This window comes from Protopterus annectens, chromosome 3.part1 (genome assembly GCF_019279795.1).
Source record: "Protopterus annectens isolate FY-2018-M chromosome 3.part1, PAN1.0, whole genome shotgun sequence".
Taxonomy (NCBI): Eukaryota; Metazoa; Chordata; order Ceratodontiformes; family Protopteridae; genus Protopterus; species Protopterus annectens.
The window spans coordinates 1,509,067,178-1,509,090,302 of NC_056732.1; the positions used below are offsets into that span (position 1 = coordinate 1,509,067,178).

Genomic DNA, 23,125 nt, shown 5'->3' on the forward strand with positions numbered 1-23,125 from the left:
TTAGCTAGGGTAAAACTATTCCCGATTCACAAAGTCTCCTCTTCAATTTTTCCTTTGGAACTAGACAAACCTTCAACTTAAGCATTCAAGCCACTCATTTCTCAACCTGACACTTACTCAAAATTTATAGCAAGCACTTATAAACCCTAGCACTAGACCCTCCTGTACTGTACAGAAGGACAAGGCTCTCTATTTGAGCTTACCAGCCATCCAGTAACAGTTCACTGTATCTATCCAAGCATGTCCAAAGGGCAGTTTCAGGTGTACTCTCCAGTCCAACTGGTGAATCTGGGCATTTTGAGGCAATGCCTCAAGTACACAGACAACCCTCTCCTCCTACCACCAAACACTAATACATGCGAGAGATACAATTATACAGCCAAACTGGAGGCTAAGCTCTCTCAACCCAAGACTGGATCAGACAGTCAAGAGGAGAGGGGAAATACTTGCAACACACCACCAGTCTCACATAAACCCATTAAAGCAGCACTGGAAAAAAACACACATAAATGCATGAAAACATACTTGGAGGCTCTAAATAAAAATCCACAAAACCAACAGAGACCTCCAAAGCAAACATCCAAGCAACCTCCATCCACAACACAAACCATGAAACACATACTTCACAAAACCAGTGAGCCATGCAATCACAGCCCTTAAGGCAAAATAACATACCCAACATACTAGTAATAGGTGACTCTATAGTCAGGCACACTGGCATCCCACTCACTAGGCTGAATAAGGAGAAGGTTACTGTTAGTTGCCTGTCGGGCGCCAGGATCTGCCACATAACACAAGCATTCAGGTCAATACAGAACAAGTACAAATATGACTCTGTCATTGTCCTTGTTGGTGTGAATGATCTGAGCCGTACCTCTCTGGACTACATGGAGAGACATGGAAGAGCTCTCTGATCACATAGCCCAGGCCGGTATGACCCTGACCCTGAATACCATTCTGCCCTCACCAAGAATGATACCACAGTATAAAGAAAAAATTCTCAATTTCAACAATTGGCTAAGTTTCTGGTGTCATTCAAAGGGGTTCCAGTGTCTGTCCGCCTGGGATGACATGCTCGACGAGCCACGCTGCTTCGCTAGAGACGGCTTGCACATGTCACACTTAGGTTTTCGAATACTGGCCAAGGCTCTTGCCGCCACCATAGTGCCTTTTTTAGGCAAGCCTCAAAAGACAAACCTACTGCCATAAATAGCACAAGTAACAGAAAACTGAGGGTAGTGCTACTCAGTGCCAGAAGTCTAAACCTCAAAATGCACGCACTCTAGGCAGTCCCTCGGTATGTAAAAAATCAATATATGTGCAGTAACAGAAACCTGGTTTAAGGCTCCAGAGAGCACCCCGGCACTACCAGGCTACAACTCATACCATACATTTCGGCCACAGAACCCAAACCAAAATACAAAAGGCGGGGGCATATCCATATTCATCAAGGATACCCACACCTCCAGGTTAGTGGCACGGCATGATGCTTCAGAGATCATCCACGTGCAACTAACAATGGGCAAAACTGCAATTCAAATTGTAGCTTGCTACAGATCACCCACCATGTCCCAGGACCCCCATTCCGCGTTCCTGGAAACACTGGGAGATATAAAGGTCCTACCAAACACTCTAATATTGGGTGATTTCAATTATCCAAACATTAACTGGGAGAACTACTCAAGTACTTAACTCCCTTGCCCAGCATTTCCTAGAATTTATAAACTCAAATGCTCTGGTTCAACTGGTCAACACTCCCAACAGAGGTGACAACATATTGGACCTGGTCATCACCAACATGGGCGACCGGTGTTCCACACCGGAGGTCAACCCCTCACTGGTTAGATCTGACCATAAACAAATCACTTTGGATATCCACATTCCGCCCCCAGCCCCGGACAAGAAAACCACCGTGAAAAACTTTTCAAAAGCAAACTTCCCGTTACTGAAGACAGAGGTGTAAAGTTTCAAAGTTATGCTGAGGGATAACGCTGCCCAAGCTGCAAAATTCTTTACTAATGCATTCTACAGGCACCTACATGAATGCATGGATCATGCCATCCCAAGCAAAACCAAGACTCACTTCTCCAAGAAAAGGAAACTAGTCTGGTGGACTCCTGCCATAAACAAGCTATACAAATAGAAGGAGGAAACTAGGACAGAAAAGAGTAAAATCCCAAGAAGGGAAGACATCCCTGAGCAGTATCAGCATGAAACTACGATCCCTCAAAATCATCCAAGGCAAGCTTTGAAAGAAAAATTGCCAAGGGCTCCAAAGATAACCACAAGGCATTCTTTAGCTATGTCAAGAATCTAAGTTGCAATGCTCAGATGTGCTCGGAGTTAGTGCAGAATGGCACAAAATACACTGAACCGACCAATATCGCCAACATCCTGGCAGACAGGTTCATCTCAAACTTCACCCCCAAGATGGCCCATAGCCATACCAGAAGAATGTAGAGTCCCTGAAATCACAGAGACTCAGGTTAAAACAGCCCTCTCCAAAGCCAAAAACACAGCATCAATGGGACTGGACGGTGTCCCAAGCTGCATCCTACACGAGCTCAAAGACGAACTAACCCCTCACCTAAACACAGTTTAAACTCAGCCTCTCCTCAGGCTACGTACCCATAGAGTGGCGCACAGCAGCAGTTATTCTGCTCCACAAAGGTGGAGCCACAACAGACCCAGGGAACTATTGCCCTATAAGCTTGACTAGCTTGGTCTGCAAGGCTGTGGCGCACATCATCATGGAACTCGTTAACAGCGACATTGGGAACCTCCCAAACACTGGACCCTACCCATTTCGGCTTTAAGGGCAGATCATGCCTCCTAAACCTGGTGGAGTTCTTTGAGACATTTACCAAGGTTATAGATGAGGGAAAGTTGGTACACAAAGCCTACCTAGACCTCGCAAAGGCCTTCGACACCATTCCCAATTCTGGTATTATAGACCAGCTCACCAGCTTAAACATAAATCCCTACGTCACCAGATGGATTGCCAACTGGCTCACGGACAGAACCCACATGGTGAGAGTTGCAGGAGCTAGGTCCGACTCTAAATCGGTTACAAGTGGAGTTCCGCAGGGCTCAATCCTAGGACCCCCCCCCTGTTCGGCATATACTTCTCAGAGGTACAGGCAAGCACAGGAGGACTATGGCTGACCAAGTTCGCAGACGACTGCAAACTAGGGGCTATAATTGACACTCCGGCTGACACAGACATCCTCCAAAAGGGTCTCACAGGCTATCTGGTGTCAAACTCATGGCCTCAAGCTAAATGCCAAAAAGTGCATAGTCATCCCCTTTAGAAAAAACAAAGTACCCACAAACTACCACATAGGTGGTAGTCCCCTAAATACAGAAGACATAATAAGGGATCTGGGGACCCAAGTAGATGGTAATCTCACCTTTGATAATCACATTGTCAAAGTGGTTAGAAAATCCTTTATGTGGCCCACCTAATCACAAAAGGGTTCGCATCCAGATCAAAAGAGGTCATTGTACCCCTCTACTCATCACTCATCAGACCCATCATAGAGTACAATGCCCCATTTGGGATGTACCTTATAAGACATCTGCAACAGCTGGAAAGACCACAGAAGTCCCTCACCAAGAGGATCACTGGCCTCAAACAGATGCCCTATGCAGCTCGACTGAAGAAATTACAGTTGTACTCTGTTGCATACCACCTACTCAGAGGTGATCTCTGCCTGACATACAAGGCCATGTCCAACCCAGAATTGATGGACATGCTCCACCTAAAGAAAACCTTATCCCCGCGAGCCACACGCTCTAGGGATCTAAATCTCACCACAACAATAAATAGAATGTGCTGGAGGGATAGATGCCTGTCCCAGAAACTTCCCATGCTTTGGAACAAGATCCCAATCTACATTAGGCAGAGCTCCTCTCTAACACTCTTCTAAAGAAATCTTGACGAGTGGATGGGAAACAGAAAGTTTACCTCTGGGATCACTTCAGTGGCTCTGCTGGTCAGAGGCATAGGGAACTAATCTATGGGGGCAGCGAAAGCCAACACATTCTGGCTAGGCTTATAAATGCCTTTGGGTAGATAGCCTAGTACCTACCTATGAACCAAAGCTAGTTACGAAAACAAAATTGCCACTGATTCTAAAGACAACTGCAAAGCATTCTATAGCTATGTCAAGAATCTCAATGGCAACACTCAGATCTGCTCTGAGTTGCAGCACAATGGCACTAAATATACAGACCCAGCTGATATTGCCAACATCCTGGCAGATAAGTTCTGTGCTAACTTTACCCCCTCTCACCCCCTAAACAGCCCATCTCTATACTGGAAGAATGCAAAGAATCTGAAATCACGGCTGCACAGGTAAAAGCCACACTCTCCAAAGCCAAGAACACAGCATCCATGGGACCAGACAACATCCCAGGCTGCGTTCTACACGATCTACAGAACGAACTGGCACCCCACCTAAGTACCATGTTCAATCATAGCCTCACCTCAGGCTTTGTGCCCTCTGAATGGCGCACAGCAACTGTTATCCCACTCCACAATGGGGGAGCCACCACGGACCCTGGGAACTTACCACCCCATTAGCCTGGCGAGCCTGGTGTGCAAGGCCATGAAATGCATCATCATGGAACTTATAAACAAAGACATTGGTAATCTCCAAACTCTGGACCCCACCCAGTTCGGGTTTGTAAAAGCCAGATCATGTCTCCTAAATCTGATAGACTTCTTTGAAGCAGTCACCAAAGCCATATATAAATCCCTATGTCACAAGATTGGTTGCCAACTGGCTCACTGACAGAACCCACACTGTGAAAGTAGCAGACTCCAAGTCCGACTTCAGACCAGTGACAAGTGGAGTATCACAGGGTTCAGTCCTGGGTCCTCTCCTGTGAAGGTCTTTGGCTAATGAAGTTCGCAGATGACTGCAAACTAGGAGCCATAATCAAAACGCCTAACGATGTGGACATCCTATAAAAGGGCCTCACTGAGACATGCCTGGTGTCAAAGCTATGGCCTCAAGCTCAATGCCAAAAAGTGCATTGTCATCCTCTTTGGTAAAAACTCTGCACCCATGAACTACAACATAGGTGGTAGCATACTTAACACCCAAAATGTGATGAGACCTTGGGACACAGGTGGGACAGTAGTCTCTCCTTTGATTATCACATCGCTACAGTAGTCGGGAAATCATTCTACATGGCACACCTCATCACAAAAGGTTTCTCATCCAGAAAAAAAGAGGTCATTGTTCCCCTCTACTAATCACTCATTAGACCCATTATAGAGTACAACACCCCTTTTGGTATGTACCTCACAAGACATCTACAGCAACTGGAAAGGCCGCAGAAATACCTCACAAAGAGGATTACCGGCCTCAAACAGATGCCGTACACAGACAGTTTCAAAAAACTCCAGCTTTATTCCATCGCATATCGCCTACTCAGAGGTGGTCTCTGCCTAACATACAAAGCTATGTCAAACCCAGAGCTGTTAGACATGCTCCACTTAAAGAAGTCCCAATCCCTCCGAGCTACACGCTCTAGGGACCTAAACCTTGTCACCACAATAAACAGAACATGCTGGAGGGATAGATTCCTGTCCCAGAGACTTCCCATTCTCTGGAATTAAACTACCTATCTATATCAAACAAAGCTCCTCATTAGTACTCTTCAAGAAAAATCTTGATGATTGGATGGGAAATAGGAAACTCACCCCAGAGATCACTTCTGTGGCTATGCTCGACCCCAGAGATCACTTCTGTGGCTCTGCTCGACAGTGGCACAGGAAAATAATTTTCTTGGGTGGCAAAAGCCAGGGTACCTTTTTGGCTGGGCTTGTATAGGCCCTAGGGCCGATAGCCTAGTACCTACCTATGAACCTAGGTGTAAATAAAATGTCCTACACAGACCGCCTCAAGGCCATATCCCTGTATTCTGTCTCCTACAGTTTTTTGAGGGGAGAGCTATGCCTAGCATACAGGGCATTGTCCGACCCCAATCTGGACCTCCTGTATTTCCGCAAAACAAACAGCACCAGAATTACCTGTTTTAAAGACTTGACTGTGATATAAGACTTGCTGGAGAGACAGCTATGTATCCTAGAGACTACCCTGTCTGTGGAACAGGCCCTCCATCCATGTGAATCAGAGTTGCTCCCTAACCCAGTTCAAGTGCAACTTGGACAGTTGGATGGGGAACGGGAAATTCATCCCTGCATTGGTACCTATGTCTCTAATGGACAACATGTAAATGGTTCACCTCCCAGGGCCCTGCTTGTAAATGGTTAATCTCCTAAACTTCTGCTTACACTTATCAAGGGTATCGGAACTTGTCAGCAACTTAGGATGCATGGCTAGGCTTAAAGACCATTGTGGTAGTTAGCCTAGTAAATACCTATGAACCAATAAAATGCTTAGTAGGAACACTAACTTGCATGTATTTTCACTAGTTGAAAGGAATGTGGGTAAATCTGCATCTTAAATACATGTTTGGTACAAATCATCCTTTTCAGATACAGATCTAGTCACATTTCCGTTCAGCTAGTGAAAGTAACATACTGGCTCTGGAAATACTAATTGTTTTGACTATCCCCAAGTGATTCTCTTATATTTGAGCAAAAGACCTACAGCAGATGGCACTTGGAGGTAAATTTCTTGGCTTCCATGTCAAAACCACAGTAAGAGTTATGATCAGTGAGACCTCCGTTATAGTGCTTTGTAGTGCTTAGAGCCTTTTCTGCTCCATGTACTAACCATCAGTTACTGAAACAATGCAGTTAAACTTTTGAGCACATGGCTTTAAAAGCTGTTAGACACTTTGTTTTGCTGAAGTTTTGTTTACAAGCACGGCAGAGCAAAGTGCTTAACACTTTTTAAGCTGTTTTACCTTCTACAATTACTGTTTGTCATCTGGCACTATCATTCAGCAGCATGAGAGGCAGTCAGTGCATAGTGGTGCTTAGGAAAAGGTTAAGCATATTTCTAACATCTGAAAGGAGCTTAAGCTCCTCTATTCCTGTTTTTGTAGCATAATTGCTGCACTCAGTGCACTATAAACTGTATTCAGAATTGCATCCTTGGTTAATGCTGTGTCATACCCAATTTTTGATCTACTCCTACCACTTAATATACTGCAGATTTAAGTTCCAGTTGCTACAGATAAGTGACAGTGGGTTGGTAATGTATGATTAAGCCCTACATTTTACACTGCTTTTCAGTTTGTGTGATCTGGATGTCTATTAAATGTATTCACATCTGGCCTTCTAACTATGATGACATGCATTATAACTATGATAACATGCATTGTGTTTTACTGGGAAATGCAAGGATGTGGGAGACAATTCAGCAAAATGATTCAGGAGAATTTCTGCTAAAATATGTGCAATGTACTGTACTTTGGAAGTCATGGAACTTCCATGGCATACCTCAGGAAAACAGAGATGGATATCGTAAAGTGGGAGTCCGTTACCACGAGTAACTCTCACTGGTGCTACAACCTCCACCGAGTGGTCACCTGTATTTTATTTTAATTGCCTTTGTCTTTTTATGCTTCCTCTGCCTGGCAAGGATCATTAATCCCCCATGAATAAATTAGTCTATTTATCCTGTCAGTACAGAAAGAGCTATTCAGCATTGTTTTAGCAGTTTCCTAACCACCAATTCCCAGTGCCCACTGACCACTGCTGACAATGCTGACCATTGCATAAGCACAGTATTGCACTTGTCTAATCCCATTTACAGCATATGCTGCTTGGTGGGAATGCCTCCCTTCTCTAATTGCTGCTGATGTGTCTTTGTTCTGGTATGCATCCAGCTTCTGTTAGGTTCAGGACAACAGCTGACCTAGTTGCCTCTCCCCCAGGATGGGTGAGCTTGTATCATACTCCAACTGCCATCCTGCACCTGCCTGATCTCCTCTCCACCCCCAACTTCCAAGTCACTAGTTGAACTCTGGTCATCTGGGTACTGTGAATCCAGGCTAAATGGGCACCTTCTTTCAAAAAGAAAAAAAAATTTGAAAAAACAAGTGAATGAGGAAGAAGGAATGAAACCTTACCTTGTAAGCAACTCTCCAAATTTGGATTTGCTGTTTTGTGCACAGATGTTTTCTTAGGTTATTTCTGAGTCCCCTCTTCTCCCATAGAGTCATGGTGATGGTAACCCTCAAACTAAGGGTTCACCAATGATTTTTGGTGTGTCATTGTGAAAATGACTTTCCGCATGCCTTTGATATTGTCCGTTCACAACTCTTTCCTAGTTTTCGATCGGTTGGCAAAATTTTAGCAGAATAGCAGTTTCCTACTGAGAGTCTTACAGGAATGAAAATGTTGTTTGTTGCAACTGTAGACGGAGTTGACATTTTATAGTAGTGTGGCATCCATCTTGGCAGACGTGGCTATCCTGAGGCAATGTAAAAATTGCCTTATGTATACTGACAACCACTTAATTCTCGAACAGACAAATATAGTACACGAGAGATGTAGTTGTATATTGACATTAGAGGCTAAGCTCTCACATACAGACACAAAAAGCAACAAGTAGTTTGTCAGCAACTTACACACACACATCGCTCACTTCACCCAGAAAGGACCACACAACACAGGCCCACATATGCAGAGGTGCTCACGTGTAACCTACCCAAACCTCTAAGGTCTCTCTAGTGTAGTCCTCAAAAATGAAGCGTGTATGCAAACAAGACCGTTCCCATCACAACTCATAAAGCTGCACCTCATTGTGCCACAATTACCAAGCCCGTATGGCAAAACACTCCACAACCCAATATTCTGATCATAGGAGACTACACTGTGAGACACACTGACATCCCAGTTACCAGGCTGGATAAGGAGAAGGTTTCAGTTAGTTGCCTGTCAGGGGTCAGGATTACATAGATGAGGGATGACAGAAATAAAAGGGAAGTGACTGGAATAGAAAATTTGCATGGTGAATACCAGGACGCTCCAGTGCTGCTTGTGAGCAGTTGCTACTTTCCTCTCTCCCCATCCCATAATTATCAGGATCTAAAGTTTAGGTCTTAGTTTTGCTTAATTGATTTGTTATTAAGAAGAGGTTCATAGGTGCATACTAAGCTAACTGCTTTGAAGGACTGTTTTAAGCCTAGCCAATAACCTTGGAATCAAACCCTTTACCTTTCGTCAGTGAGGTGAAGACCGTAATCATCATGTCAAGCCCACCCCCTAGATGTGTTTCTTACGAGCGTTCATAACAGCTGGCTGTTCAAGTCTCCATGCTCGTGCAGGAAGAGAGCAAAAGTATTTTATCCTTTAACATTCGCAAACGATAGTGTTATAGGCATGTTATTTCGCTATTTATAGGCATGTTATTTCGCTATTTATAGGCATGTTATTTCACTATTTAGAGTGAGACAGTAAAGTTACACTAAAAACAAATAATGAAAACATGAAATGCAGTAGGTCAGGTTGCTGATCCTTGCAAAACGAGGGAGTAGAATGTAGTTTTACTCTTGTCAGAGCAAACAGAATGGTGGCAAGACCCACAACCATGGCTTTTTGATTGGATGTTTAAAAAAATCAGTTTTGCGTTCTTAGTATGGAAAGAGATGCGCTTTCACCTCACAGTCATTTCTGGGATCATTACCCCATGTGCCCATACAGTTCTGCACCTGCAATAACGACGTGTAATCCTTAATTAGCGGCAACCTCTTTTCATGTAGTAAGTGGTTAAACTTCCAAGAGCAGCCTAGGAACACTTCCCTTTGGAAATATTCAGGTTCATCTTTGGTTAATTACCTTATGGCAAAATAAGCATTTTTATGCACTGCATTAGAAGTCCTACCTAGTTTTAAAGAATAGATTGTAACGTTGTCTGCCTGTGAGGGTTAATGCATTCACGCATGTCTTTGGAATGTGGAAGAAACCAGAGTACCCAGAAGAAACCCATGTGAATGCAGGGAGGACATGCAGACTCTGCACAGAAGGCACCCCAGCTGAGAATCGAACCAGAGAGCCTGTTGCTGTGAGGCGACAACATTAACCGCTGTACCACTGAGCCACCCGATATGCTTTCCTTCTGGTTCTTCAGCAGCTGTCAGGTCTCCCCACCCACTCATTTGGTCTATTCATTCCGTCTGAGGTGAAAGCTGCATGTCTTATTTATTTTTACTAGGGATGAGGGTCAAGAGACCAAGGTTTACACTTAACCTTACCAGTTCCCCCTTTAGCTCATGCCCATGTAGTCCCAAGAGATAGTGATCAGTGGATGTGACTTGCATGTCTGTGAGAGGCAGTATATTATACACCATACCCATTGAAGGAGAGCATCCTGCTCTCTCTTGTCTGTCTATCTCTCTCTCTCTCCACCAGGGATTTCACCATAGAATTTGGATTCTACTCATGCCGTCTCATCCCTTCCCCCAGAGGTAGAGGTGAAAAGCCACAGCACCTTTTCATTCTTGCCTTCCCAGCCAGCTGCCCCAGTGCCAAGGCCTGTAATTGGACTATTTTATATGGGTAACAGTCAAGACTTTATCTATGTATGTCAACAGAGTTGGGTATGATTTTTTCCATCTAATAAAGGTGGTTTCATGAACAGCTGCATTATTACTTGTGTTAAGGTAAGATCACTGGACAAATGCCACTTTTCAAGGGTGACCTGGGTGCACTTTCTGGTTAAGTGGCTTTGCTTTAAAAATTTTCTTACAGAAACAGCTGATAGCTGTGATCCTTTGAGATGACTGCCAGTCTGTATTGTCCATAGTTTTGATTTACAGAAATGCTAATGAGCATTTTTTCTGGTTGCCTGTTTAGCGTGTGTATAACAGTACTTGTTGGCCACAGAGTATAAACAGAGTGCTTGTCAGCCACAGTTCTTTCTGTGATACATTATAGTTTACAACATTAAAGCATTGAACTTGCTACCTATAGAGCCAAAAAAAGTATCTCTGGCCATTACAGCCTGCGGCTTAAATGTAATTTAGGATTAAACTGAAAATTCTTTGGAAGTAAGAATGCAGTCTGTAATATGTATTAATGAAATGGTTTATAGAGTTAAATGCATCAAATGAGGTAGAATGTCATGACAGGCACTTTTTGCCCATTTTAACTTGTGGTGATAATAGCAAATAAAACTTGTCTATCTCTGAGTGCAAACATTCCACATTAACATTCTAGACCAGTGATGACGAACCTATGACACATCACGATATTTTGGGTGACACACTAGTATTCGCCAGCACCCAAGCTACCAGAGAAACTGAATGAAGAAAAATACAAGAAATGTGTGACCCTGCACTTGTCTATTAAAACTCTGCAACAAAAAAGTCATTAATTGATGTTAATCAAATCAAATGCAATGTGTTCCATATTTTTTTAGTTCAATTTAAAATTACTGTTAAAAGTTGGGTCATTTTTTGGTGCACTGTTTTAAACCCAGTTATCAGTGCGTATATTGTTTTCCCTAGTGTAAGTCGCTGTCTTTTACTTTTTAATAAAGAGCAGCACACATGATTGGACTGTATTTCTTTTTAATAAATGAATATGTAAAGAATTTTCTTTTTTTGTTGGGGGGGGCTCTAACACTCCAGCAGAGTCAAGATAGACTTTTTCCAAATTTTTTGACACGGCGAGCCCAAAAGGCTTGCCATCACTGTTCTAGACTGCAAATGACAGGGACATAGGCCAACAGAATTAGAGATCCCTATTTACCTTTGGCAAGTGACCTATGTAAATATGAGTTAAACAACGTAGATAGTGCAAAAATATATCTGTCTTTATGAAGATGAGCAAGTAAAAAAAAAAAAAAAAAAGTTAACACTGCTTTGCTAAGGAGTGATGGGCCTCATCATTCAGTGCAATGCTAGTGCCCATGTGTTGTTATGGGAACATTTCTATTTGTGCGTTAGTGCCACCTGCTGTTTGTATGAATTACTGCATCTGTCTCAGTGCAATATTGCAAGGAATGCACTGAAATTTACATTGTAACCATGCTTTGTTCAAGAAATGTATTATAATCCAGAATAGAAACTCCCTCAGTACTTGCGTATTATCACAGCCACAACGTGCCATAATTTCTAATGTTTTTGGGAAATTATCCATGTTAACCTGAAAAGGGTTGTTTAAAGTGTAAAATACTATTCAGTCGCAATGTAGACATTCTGTAAGCAACGTAGACTACATTTAGGGAATACAGCTGCAAGGAGAAATGTCGGAACTTGAAATATCACAGTATACAAGTACAATGCTGAAATACTGAATGCCACTCCCCAGTATTACAAGGCAAGAATACATGCATGACACATCCCTTACTGTGCAGATGTAACAAATGGTAAAAAAAATTAATCAAAGCAACATTTTGTAAAACGCATATCTTGTGATTCTCTACATCTTAGAAAGCCCACTTTGTTTGTGTCTTTCGGCTTTTCCCGGTTAGGGGTCGCCACAGCGGAACTCCGGTCCGCTAATGATTGACAGTTGATTTTTACGTACCGGCTTGCCAGGCCTGAAGCACAACCTTCAACGAAGGTACGCCCATTCACGCATGTCTCCACGCAGAAGACGCTCTAGCTGAGAATCGAACGGGACAGCGTTTTACTGTGAGGCGACAACGCTACCACAAAGCCCACTGAAAGGCTTTAATACCATTGCCTGTGCAAGGGTCAAATACTGTGAGGTGTAAAACACGTGATCAAAGCAATAATCAGAGTTACACGAGTAAAGATCATCTGAGGTTGCCATATTTTAACAAATTAAATGAAGATGACAGTGGATAACTAAGATTCAGAAAGTCAGGTTTATTTTATTTGTAGGTTTTAGGTTACAGTAAGTTACATCGGAAAAGTACATCCACAACAACTACAAAATGTGAGGGTTATTCCTCTTCCTGACTCCTACACAATGGGACAGTGTAAGAATTAATAGTTTACATACCCCTTTTAAGCTTAACATAAATATTTTCGTCCAAACATTAACAAATTTTGGCACTTCGGAAATGTGGTTGCGATAATACACAAGTACCACTCCCTCCTTCCCAACTGTTGTGACACCAACTGCTGGTTTCTTATTGGCTGACATAGCAGTGGGTATCCATATACAGGTGTAGAGTGGAAATGAGCATAACGAGGCCCTGGGGAAAATGCCAGTAGGATTATAGAGCACTTTCAGTACACGCTGCACCTTGAATCAAAGCAAAAGCTCCACTTTCTGTACTGTGACCCTTCAGCTATCTGGGCTACTTCATAGGTTAGCCTGTGCTTGCTGCATAATAATAGACAGCAAGTACTGGCAGTTAACTTATGCATTTATAACGATACCTCTGATGATGAAAACTGAACAGAGAGCTACTTGTTGATATTTTTGAAAATATTGGATAGCTGTGTTTCCAGAACAGGTACTGATAGCTGCGTTTCCAGAACCGGCACTGATAGCTGTGTTTCCAGAACAGGTACTGTAACAGTTCCAGTCGACAAACCATGCTGCTTTCCTTGCTCTATGGTGCAAGAGGATAAAGCTCTGACAGCAGCCCAGGCAACCTCAGTTTTAGTGGCTTAGGAGCTGGAAGAGCTGGGGGGTGGGGGTTGGTACATTCTCTCTCTCTTTTTTTCGGGTGCCCACATGGGGAGGGGGGCGTAATGGCTCCCAATTACTGTTTCTGTCACTTCAAGGTAGAGGTATGGAGATGCTGCCTGAAGCAGGTAATTGGATCAGGAAGGAGAGGGACACTGGCATGTTGATGGTAATGTTTGTTGGGGGGGGGGGTGCATGCTCCTATGGAGAGCCAAAGGCACTGAGGCATAATTCTTGTACACTACTTCTATACAAACTTTCTACGTCTTGATTAAAAGAAACCTACTGTTTTGGTATTTCATAGTTACTCTATATCCCTACTAATACACAGTTCCTTTATAAATAACCTGTTTAATTACTGTCTGATCTAGTTTGTATCATCTGTTATCCTTATAATTATTTAAACTAAATTTCATTGTTCTTTATGATTAAGTGGATCTCAGAGTGTTCTATTTTATGGATGCATGTATATGTATTGTATATTATTTTACATATACCTGTTCTATATTTATGTATACATGTCTATTTTCTGTATATTGGAAAGTATAGCTATTGAATTCGCTGGATTTGTATGCATGTACGTCTTTCTCGTATTTTGTAAAATTTAGCTTGTAGAGCTTTTCTCTGTCTCCCTTCACTGAAAAGGTGCTCTTTGAAATCAGATGGACCATCCCGGTAAACAAACTGGGAACTAACTGGCTGACTAAACTAACTAGATGGCTCCTGCCGTAATGCAGATGCTGACTGTCACTTGTAGCTGAGAGGTGAGAAAAATATCGGCACTTTCATGGTTGCCTTTGGGTAACCAAGCCTAGGCTGACTCGCACCCGATAGGGGAATACTTTTAGCTGTGTGCTGTTGCCCTAGTTGGGAACAAATGGACACTAGAGCTTCCATCCCAGTGGGGAATGAATGGGCAGCCAAGGCAGCAGCATGATGGTCAGCAGGCACAGGGATGCACAGTGGATGCAGGAAAACAATGCTACTGTATAGTAATTGCAAGTCTTTATTGTATAGGCACATGTTTTTATGCATGTATTTAACTTGTGACCTACTATTTTTAGTGAATGCTGTTTCACATCTTTATTTACATTTAGTTCTTTTTACCAGCCTACTACTAATCTCTCTGTGTTCGAGAAAAATAGCATGTAGGTCTTTGTCCCTATTAACTCATATTCAGCAGGGCAGAGCATCCTCACTACACATCACATTTCTGTGGTTGTCAGCAGCACAGTCTTTATTCTATTGTAAAATAGTGCCTGTTGAGAATATATAAGCTGTAAACTTCAAGTAAAGCAGCACAATAGCTTATAGCAGCCTGTTCAACTGTTTTATCTCTCTGAACAGCACAGTTGCAATGAGGCAACTTTGTTTGGAGAGAGAAAATTGTTTAGATAAGTGTGTCCAGGAAACAGGTGCAGTAGCAAGACTTGTACGTAGACACTGCAATTAAATTATATTAGCTTGGTGGCGTGCCAAAGTGCTCAATGCTTTACGTATTGCCAAGTCAGAGACCCAAGTCTTGGAGCTCGTTTCATTTAATATGGGAGCATTAGAGAAATTCATACCCAAAGTGAGGGTTATTGCTTTTTGATCTTGAAGCTTATTTGTAGTACAGCTATGTTGGCTATTTAAATGCATTTATTGGGGAACCATTAGCCATACTGAGTCCAGGGTCATTATGGGGATACCTGTGGAAAAACCTCAGCAGTAAAGTTCTAAGGAGTATGTATTGTATCCGAGCAGCTAGTCTGTCTGTGTGCAAAGTAAACAGAGGACAGATATTCTTAATCTGTTTTATACTTGTATATGTATGCACATATTGTGTCTCATGGTTGAGTGTGTCCTGGTTTTCCCACATTGCCCTGCTTTGTTATCTAGGAGTACCACTGACTGTGGGACTAAGGGAGGTGATTCTTGAAATCATGCCATCCGTGGGGGAGGGGAGGAGATGAAGTTTCTGGCTATAGAAGATGTGAATCAGCCTCATCAAACCAGTTTTTTCCATGTTATTTACTTGGAGTCAGTGTGTCACATCAACAGTTGCCACATTTGCTGATTCATTGCCTTCGTCGACAGTCTTGCATTTCATCTTACTAAAGAAACTGCTCATGAGACCATTTATGGCACATTATTTCTGAAGCATTCTGTGTAGTAACAGGAGTAACCTTGTGTTTATAGTCTGTTGTTGACTACAATTCTCTTTAACGAGTACGGCAACAGATGTGCTTTTGCAGTGGTCATTTCACCTCGGAGACTTCAAGAAAAAAGGACAAATGGCCACATTCAGGCACAGATTTTAAATATTGCTCTAATATACATTAAAAGTTACTAGAACAACAGATTTGGCATCATTATGCATGTTTTGAAGGATAAGAAGTCAAACTTAAATATGTTATTTAATGATGGCAATCCTTAATGATTTGCCAGAAAATCACAGATGTTGTGAAGAACAGAAAAGTATGAGGCAAAATCAGGACCATCTGTGAAATTGGAAGTAGTAAAGAGCGCTATGCTACTTACAGGTGTCGTGTCAATGGGCAGTCATAGAAAAATGTAAACAATGACAAAAGACAGTCTGCTGTCAGCCCCTAGTGTGGCCATTTCATAATCTGCTGCATATTCTAGGATGGTGCTTCACCCTGAAGCCTCCATCATATTATAAAAGTTAATGTTCCTCATATGTTTCACTCCTTCAGCAGTTACTGAAGGCACAATGACCATCCCAGCTTCCAGAGCACAACACCCTCCCCCTTCAGGCTAGATGGATACCCGTTCACAGATGTTAGTTGTATAAGAGGGATGTCCACCTGTGCCATCTTAAGTTCTTGCTGCAGCTCATTTCAAGTGCAATGTGCAGTTACAAAACACTGTCATTCCATCATTTTGCCTGCTTTATAAATTTCACAGAAAGTACATAATTATGGCAGTCATCTTCATAAGGAATTGTCTTATCCTGTTTCATTGCTGTATTTGCATTGCAGGCCTAGTGTGGCTATTGGGTGTCGAGGTTTGCTGTACATCAGAATCAGATTATGAAAAGATTAATAGTGCTGTGGGAAGCAGATTCCCCATAAAGACTTTCATGTTAGAAATGTTTTTTACTTGTGGGAGATATTTGCATGGTTCTAGCATGCATGCCCCACATGTCTTTAGAAGTGTCGTTATGGCACAGTTTGGTAGAATAAGTAAATTAACTACAGATGATTCATGTTTTTTAATTCAATTGGAGGAGACATATCAAGAATTTATAGCTAGTGAATATAGACCTGACATCTGTAATAACAAATAGACGAACTATCTTTAAACCTATATTTTTGTCAACTAATGAATATGTAGGTAGTGGTCTTTGTGACTCTTCCAAGGAAGGGAAAGTTAGATACATAACATCTTATAACACTATGGCACGTAGTTTTAGGAGTATTATAAATAAATATTGGACAGTCCTAATGGCATCTTCTGAGATTAGGGCAATTCTAGATGACAGACCACGGTTTGCTTATAGGAATATAAAGACATTAAAGAACATGTTGTGCTATAAAGATTTTAGGGACGAAACACAGGGTCTGTGTACTATAAGGAAGAAAGGTACATTTGCATGTAGTAACTGTAGTTGTGGTGACATTATGAATGTTGGCACCAACGACATGCATGGGAATAGTATATTTGTGCATCAGTTAACGCACAGGATCCACACTTTTCATGTATCGGCTACTTGTGTTACTAATAATATAGTATACCTTGCAAGTTACACAGTTTGCTCTTCATTCTATATTGGGAAAACAACTAGGAAGTTGAAAGAGCGTATAATAGAGCAAATCTGAGATAAGAAGGGCATGTGAGAACAATGCTTTATTTAAGCATATTAATGTGCATGGTGTAGATAATAATTTTAAGTTTAGGGTGATTGATAATGTCTATGCATCCATTAGGGGAGGTGATATAGAAAATCTATTGGAAATAAGAGAGTTTGAATGGATCATTAGATTATCAGCTTGACAGTCCACCTGGTCTGAATTCCGCTGTTTCTTTAAAGCCTGTATTGGCTAAAATACAGCGTACTAAGATAAAGTGATATGTATGATTATATATTCCATATGTTTTTGTACATTTTATGTCATTATATGTATATAATGTATTCTTTTAATTGATGATCATATGATGCTTGGGCTGCATGTCATGTGATTCTGTATGACTCCTATTTAAACTGTTGTTTTTAATGAACCTGTATTAAGCATTGAGAAAGGGTGTATAACCTGAAAGCTTTGTGTTGTTATAAAGGTCTTTTTTGCTCAACATTGTTGTCGTTCATTGGATTCATTGATACAGCTTTTTGTGCCTACATAAATCATCCCCACCAGATAAATAAAACATGGCGGAGGGACAGATTTATAACTCAGTCTTTCAAACCTCTGAAATAAGCTTCCCCTGTATGTTAGTGCTAATCGCGGTCTTCCTTTAGACATAATGTAAATGACTAGATGGGTAATCATAAATTTACTCCAGGATTGACTGGTATGACCCTCCAGGAGAAAGGAGGTTTGATCTGAAGGAGGCTACCTGTGAGACGTGATTGGTCATGAGAATCTGGGCCCATGGGATGTCAGTGAATCTATACATTTCTAGAGGCAGTTGTTACTGAGATCTCACATGTTGAGGGTGTATGGATGAGATAAGACATCTTATTCCCTACCATTTGACTGTTCCCTTCACTAGGGATGAGTAGATCAGAGGGCTGTCAAGCCTCAATGGAGAAATAAATGTGTCAGCTGGGAGCAGGAAAGAAACTGCTGAGCTATTACTGCAGGGGGAGATACTGGGAGCTGCTGGACCTTCCAGGTTTTAATACATCTTGGAAACAAATTCCCATCTCACTGCTTGTAGGAAGCCTGATCATTTTACCAGATGGAAGATTCCCTCAAATAATTATATAATGGTGATTCATTTGTGGTGTATTCTGATGCCAAGGAATTACTGCGGCTCCAGCAAAAATGCAAATCCTTGTGGTTCTTGTGGCAGAAAGAGTAAGTTTCTTGACAGAAGAGATGAGGAGACAAGCAGCTCTGCTACCCTACCCCACCTTTTCCCAGCCTAAACTACCAGATGCATGTGCTGAACTTCTGAGTGATTCTACTTAGTCAACTCAAGGTCAAAATAGAAGGGGATGTACAAGAAAAGCACCTGAAAGAGTGTTTGAGTTGTGCATCCTCAGTCCCCAGGTGGCTAGGCACTTCATAACATGTGGCTGCATTATGCAGGGCAGCAGCAATGGTATCATTAAGGAGACTTAAGAGTCTGGATCCTCAGCCAAGTAACAGTTTGAAAGCAGAACTCCTTTATGTCCTATTAGGCAGCAGCTTCTCTTTAGACCCTCTGCAGAAAATCTGTAAATGTGCTCAGAAAACTGAGTGAAAACAGAAAAACGCTTCAGTTTGTCATGCAGTTTTTCTGTCCCCTGTACTGAAAAAGCTGCCCCCATCAAAAAGCCTGCCTTTCTGTCAAAGGCAGAAAAAAACACAAAAGAAGGTAAAGGTTGCTGTAGGAAAAACGAAAAGGCTGAAACACACAGAAAAAGAATGCCTATGATTCTTCAATTCTCCCTTCCAAAAAACATAACCTCAAACAATCAACCCCACCACCTCTTGCCTACTAAATATTGGGCCTGGTTATGCCTCTTTCAAACAATGTGAGACCTTCAAACAAGACCAATGATTAATAAAGATTTTGAAATGGGGATAGTCACTGAAAGTCTTAAAAGGAATTCTAAGATATCCATCCAGTACCCACAGATAGTAGACATTTGGTTCTGCTTTTTCTGCAAGAACTACTCAAGAATACTGGATAAAGGTGCATGTTTCTTCTCAAGATTGTTCCTAATTCCAAGGGAAGACCGACACTGGAGACCATTTCAAGAATTGTCCAAGCTGAACATGCTCTAAAATTGCTAATACTCTTACAAGGCCTTTTTCCACTACTGTTTCTTTGTTGGTCACTGTAGGTCTGAAAGCTGCCTACCCTACATATTCCCATAATCGGAGAATATAAAATTCAGATTAGAAGCAAGTCCTTTAGTTACCTACTGCACCCAGTGTGTTTATAAAGTGCCTGGGTCCAGTAATTCTTTTACAGAACCAAGGCCATTCACATGTATCCCTGTTTAGATGACTGTCTGGTCCAAGCAGCAACCCTGGATGATGCCCAAAAAGCCCTCCAGTTCACTGCGACTTGGCTTCAGAATCTTTTTCTCTAGACCTGTCAGTGTCTAGCCTTCAGTGTCTGTCTCTCACTAGACCTGTTGTAATACCACCTGATGCTCTTCAAACATGTACATTTCCTGGGGCACTGTTGGGTTACTGAGCACTAATGGCCTTGTCCTCCCTCAGACAAGGTACACTTTCAGTCACTAACTCTGAACAAAGGTTTTGCAAAGGAGTTTCTAAGAATGCTGGGCTACTTGGCATCTTCCCATCCTAAGGTACCCCTAGTAAGGCCTCATATAATGAGATTGCAGTGATATCTGAGAAACGGAGGGAGCCATCTCACCCTTTCTCTTAGTGCCTGATTATCCGCTTACCTGTATCAAGAAATAGCTCTTTGGTGCAGTTAAATCAGAGAATGCTTTGCAAACCAGATCTAGACACTCTGACGCCCACCGGACATTTCTCGGTCATAGCCTGGGGGGGGGCGTCACTTGGAGGAACTGATATCCAGGGAACATGAAACTAGAGAAAGAGGAAAATGCACTTCTGCACAAAATAAACATTTGTCTTGGCAAATAAGGGCTTTCAAACCAATTTGGCAAACCAGGAATTTTACAGATTATGAGTCAACATGACAGTGATTTACTTCAACAAGTGGGCAAGGGAGGAAGAGACCTTGTTAAGCAGGTTGGCTATGCAAGCATGAGATCAGACCCGTAAGGCATCATACATCCTATCCCAGCTAAGCAGGACAAAGTCCTACTCCCATGAACAGATGCTGAACAGGAACAGTTTCTGGATTTTACTCACAGGTGCATCATACCAGAGATGGACATTATTGCTTCTTAATAAACAGCTCAAGAAGTTCTGCACTAGGGAAACAGCAGTGGAAGCTTGGACAATAGTGCCATCTGTTTAAGCTAGGTGGGTCTCTTTTTCTACACTTTTTCCATTGTCCCTCCTGTGCAGATGATGTCACATATGATAGGACAAAATTCTCTTCATAACCCCTTTTCGGCCCTGACGGTATTGATTTTCCCATACAATCGGGCCTATTGTGGACAGAACCTGTTCTGCTAGTTCAGTGTATGAACTTCTTGATCCAGAACTAGGAGTCACTTGCACACCCTAATCTAAAGACTTAAGGCCAAACCGCATGAATGATTTACAAGTCATACCCTTTTTACCATAGCTCTGTAGAAGACCAGCAGTTTAGTCTCACTTTCTAGAGACTTGGCTTAAGGCTGTAGTAAACTTAGATTTTGTTTTACTCGCAACCAGAAATAGGATTGCAACACCAAAATCAGTTCTCAAAATGTCATTTTATAATTCCACAGTTTAAAAAAAAAAAAAAATTGAGCATTTTTGTCCTATAAAACACAGGACGTCAGAATAAAAAATCAGGTCAATCCCTCCCCTTTTATAACAGCCACGGCTTGAAGCTTGATTACTAATTAACCTATTGAACAGTGTACCACTTGAATTTAAAGAAACAACATCATTATGTACAAACGTCTACTGCACTTTAAGTTCAATAAAAAAATATAGCAATCATTTATAGTACAATAAAAATTATTAAAACATTTTGGTAATAAGTTCATAATTCTTCTATGATTGTCCACATCATATTTGGTATTCCCAAAATCAATAAGAATGTTGGGTATCTCCCTTTTAGATCCATTGTTGGGGCACAAGGATCTAAAATGCTTTCTGTAGAAGTTTATATAGATAGCTGGCTTAAACCAGTGTACCAGGTGGTACGTCATTTAATTATCGATTCCTGGGGCTTTCTGGGAAGGTTAAAGAAAGAACCTTGAAAAAAGGAATTGATATTTTTAACAATTGATGTAGCTGATTTATGTACAGGTATTCCCAAGTATGTGAACATTTTCGCAACAGTATATCGAGGTATACTTCATTTTCTAATGAGAAAAAATTATTAGTAGAATTAATTTCTATTGTATGATCACAACTACATCTTTTTTAAGTGAGAATTATACATACAAAATAAAGGGGTGGCTATGGTGGCTTCTTGTGCCCCAATTATGCTAACTTAGTATAACTGGAATGGGAAACAAATTGTATATTTAATTCAGAATTCTTTGCCAACATCAAATTATACGTTAGGTTTTTGGACGACATGTTTATTTTATGGGGAGGATTTTTTATTTATTTATTTATTTTACATTTGTTGACCGGGCTAGTCTGGCTGGATACATGTCCATTTTCAGCAGAGGCCCGAGGAGAAAAGCTCCACTATATACTAGTAAATAATAATGATAAAAATAAACAAAAATAGCATAATAAGATAGAAATTATAAGCATGTAAAGAACTATTCCCAAGTAGCATAGTCACAGTGCAAAAGTAATATATCAAAACTAAACATAGAGTGAGGATTTCTATTTCAAAATCTTTGCAAGAGTAATTAAAGAAGAAATAAAGCAGTAACTCACGCAAGACTCTATTCAACTATTTACAGTATTAACAATTTTGATAAACATTTTGTGTCAGGGCACTAGTTTTAAGAAGCAGATTTCATCAGCTGGGTGATTTAGATACAAGGTGAGATGATAGGTTGCAGTAATATAAAGAGAAGTAAATTTATGGGAAAAGTAATATCCAAGTGGATGGTAGGTGAAGTACAGAGGAGGGGTAAAGGTAGTGATAGGGACATGAGGAAGAGTAGTGGAAAGAGCTGAAAAGAGAGATGGAAGCTGAGGTCAGTCAGGATTCGAGCAAGGGCATAGCCAGCGAGTTTTAAAATAGTTTCTTAGTTGTTTTTTTGAAAAGTTGTGATGAGCCTAGAGTGGTCAGTTCTATGGGAAGTTTATTCCAGTATGAGCCAATGGTATTTGTAAACAAGGAGACCCCAGCTTTATTGTGTGTTTTGAGGGTGGCCAGTAGTAATTTGTTAGCTGAGCGAAGGGAAGTAAGATTCCTGTAAGGGACAACAAGGTTATTTAGTATGGGTGTATTAGAAGGGTAGAGTAATGGAGAATTTTATAGGTAATAACTAATTGATGTAGGAGAATGAGATTTTGAAGTTCAAGCCAGTCAAGCTTTTTGAGATTAACACAATGATGTGTGAGAAATGGGGAACCTATGGCAAACCTGGCAATGCTGTGGTAGGCTGTGGCAAGTTTCTGAAGGTTAGATTTTGAAAGGTTTATAAAAGATGGGGAGGCATATAATAAGAGATAAGATGAGTTTGGGCTAAAGACACCCTGGTGGTTGCTGTTAGAAAGGGCTTAAGTCTATAGAGGGCACCTATCTTTTTATTAACTGTTTTCACAGTTAGGTCAATGTGATAATCAAAGTTTAGTTGATTATCTATTGTAACACCTAGTAGTTTAGTGGAACTATCAGGTGTAATGATAGTGCCATTGT

The 23,125-nt window shown here is 41.3% G+C and overlaps 1 protein-coding gene across 4 annotated transcripts in view; it reads left to right on the plus strand.

Annotated features, from left to right (window-relative positions):
- SLC4A2 (solute carrier family 4 member 2) overlaps nucleotides 1-23,125 on the plus strand; it is a 2,370,566-nt gene that overhangs the window by 1,515,519 nt on the left and 831,922 nt on the right. The window lies entirely within an intron of this gene.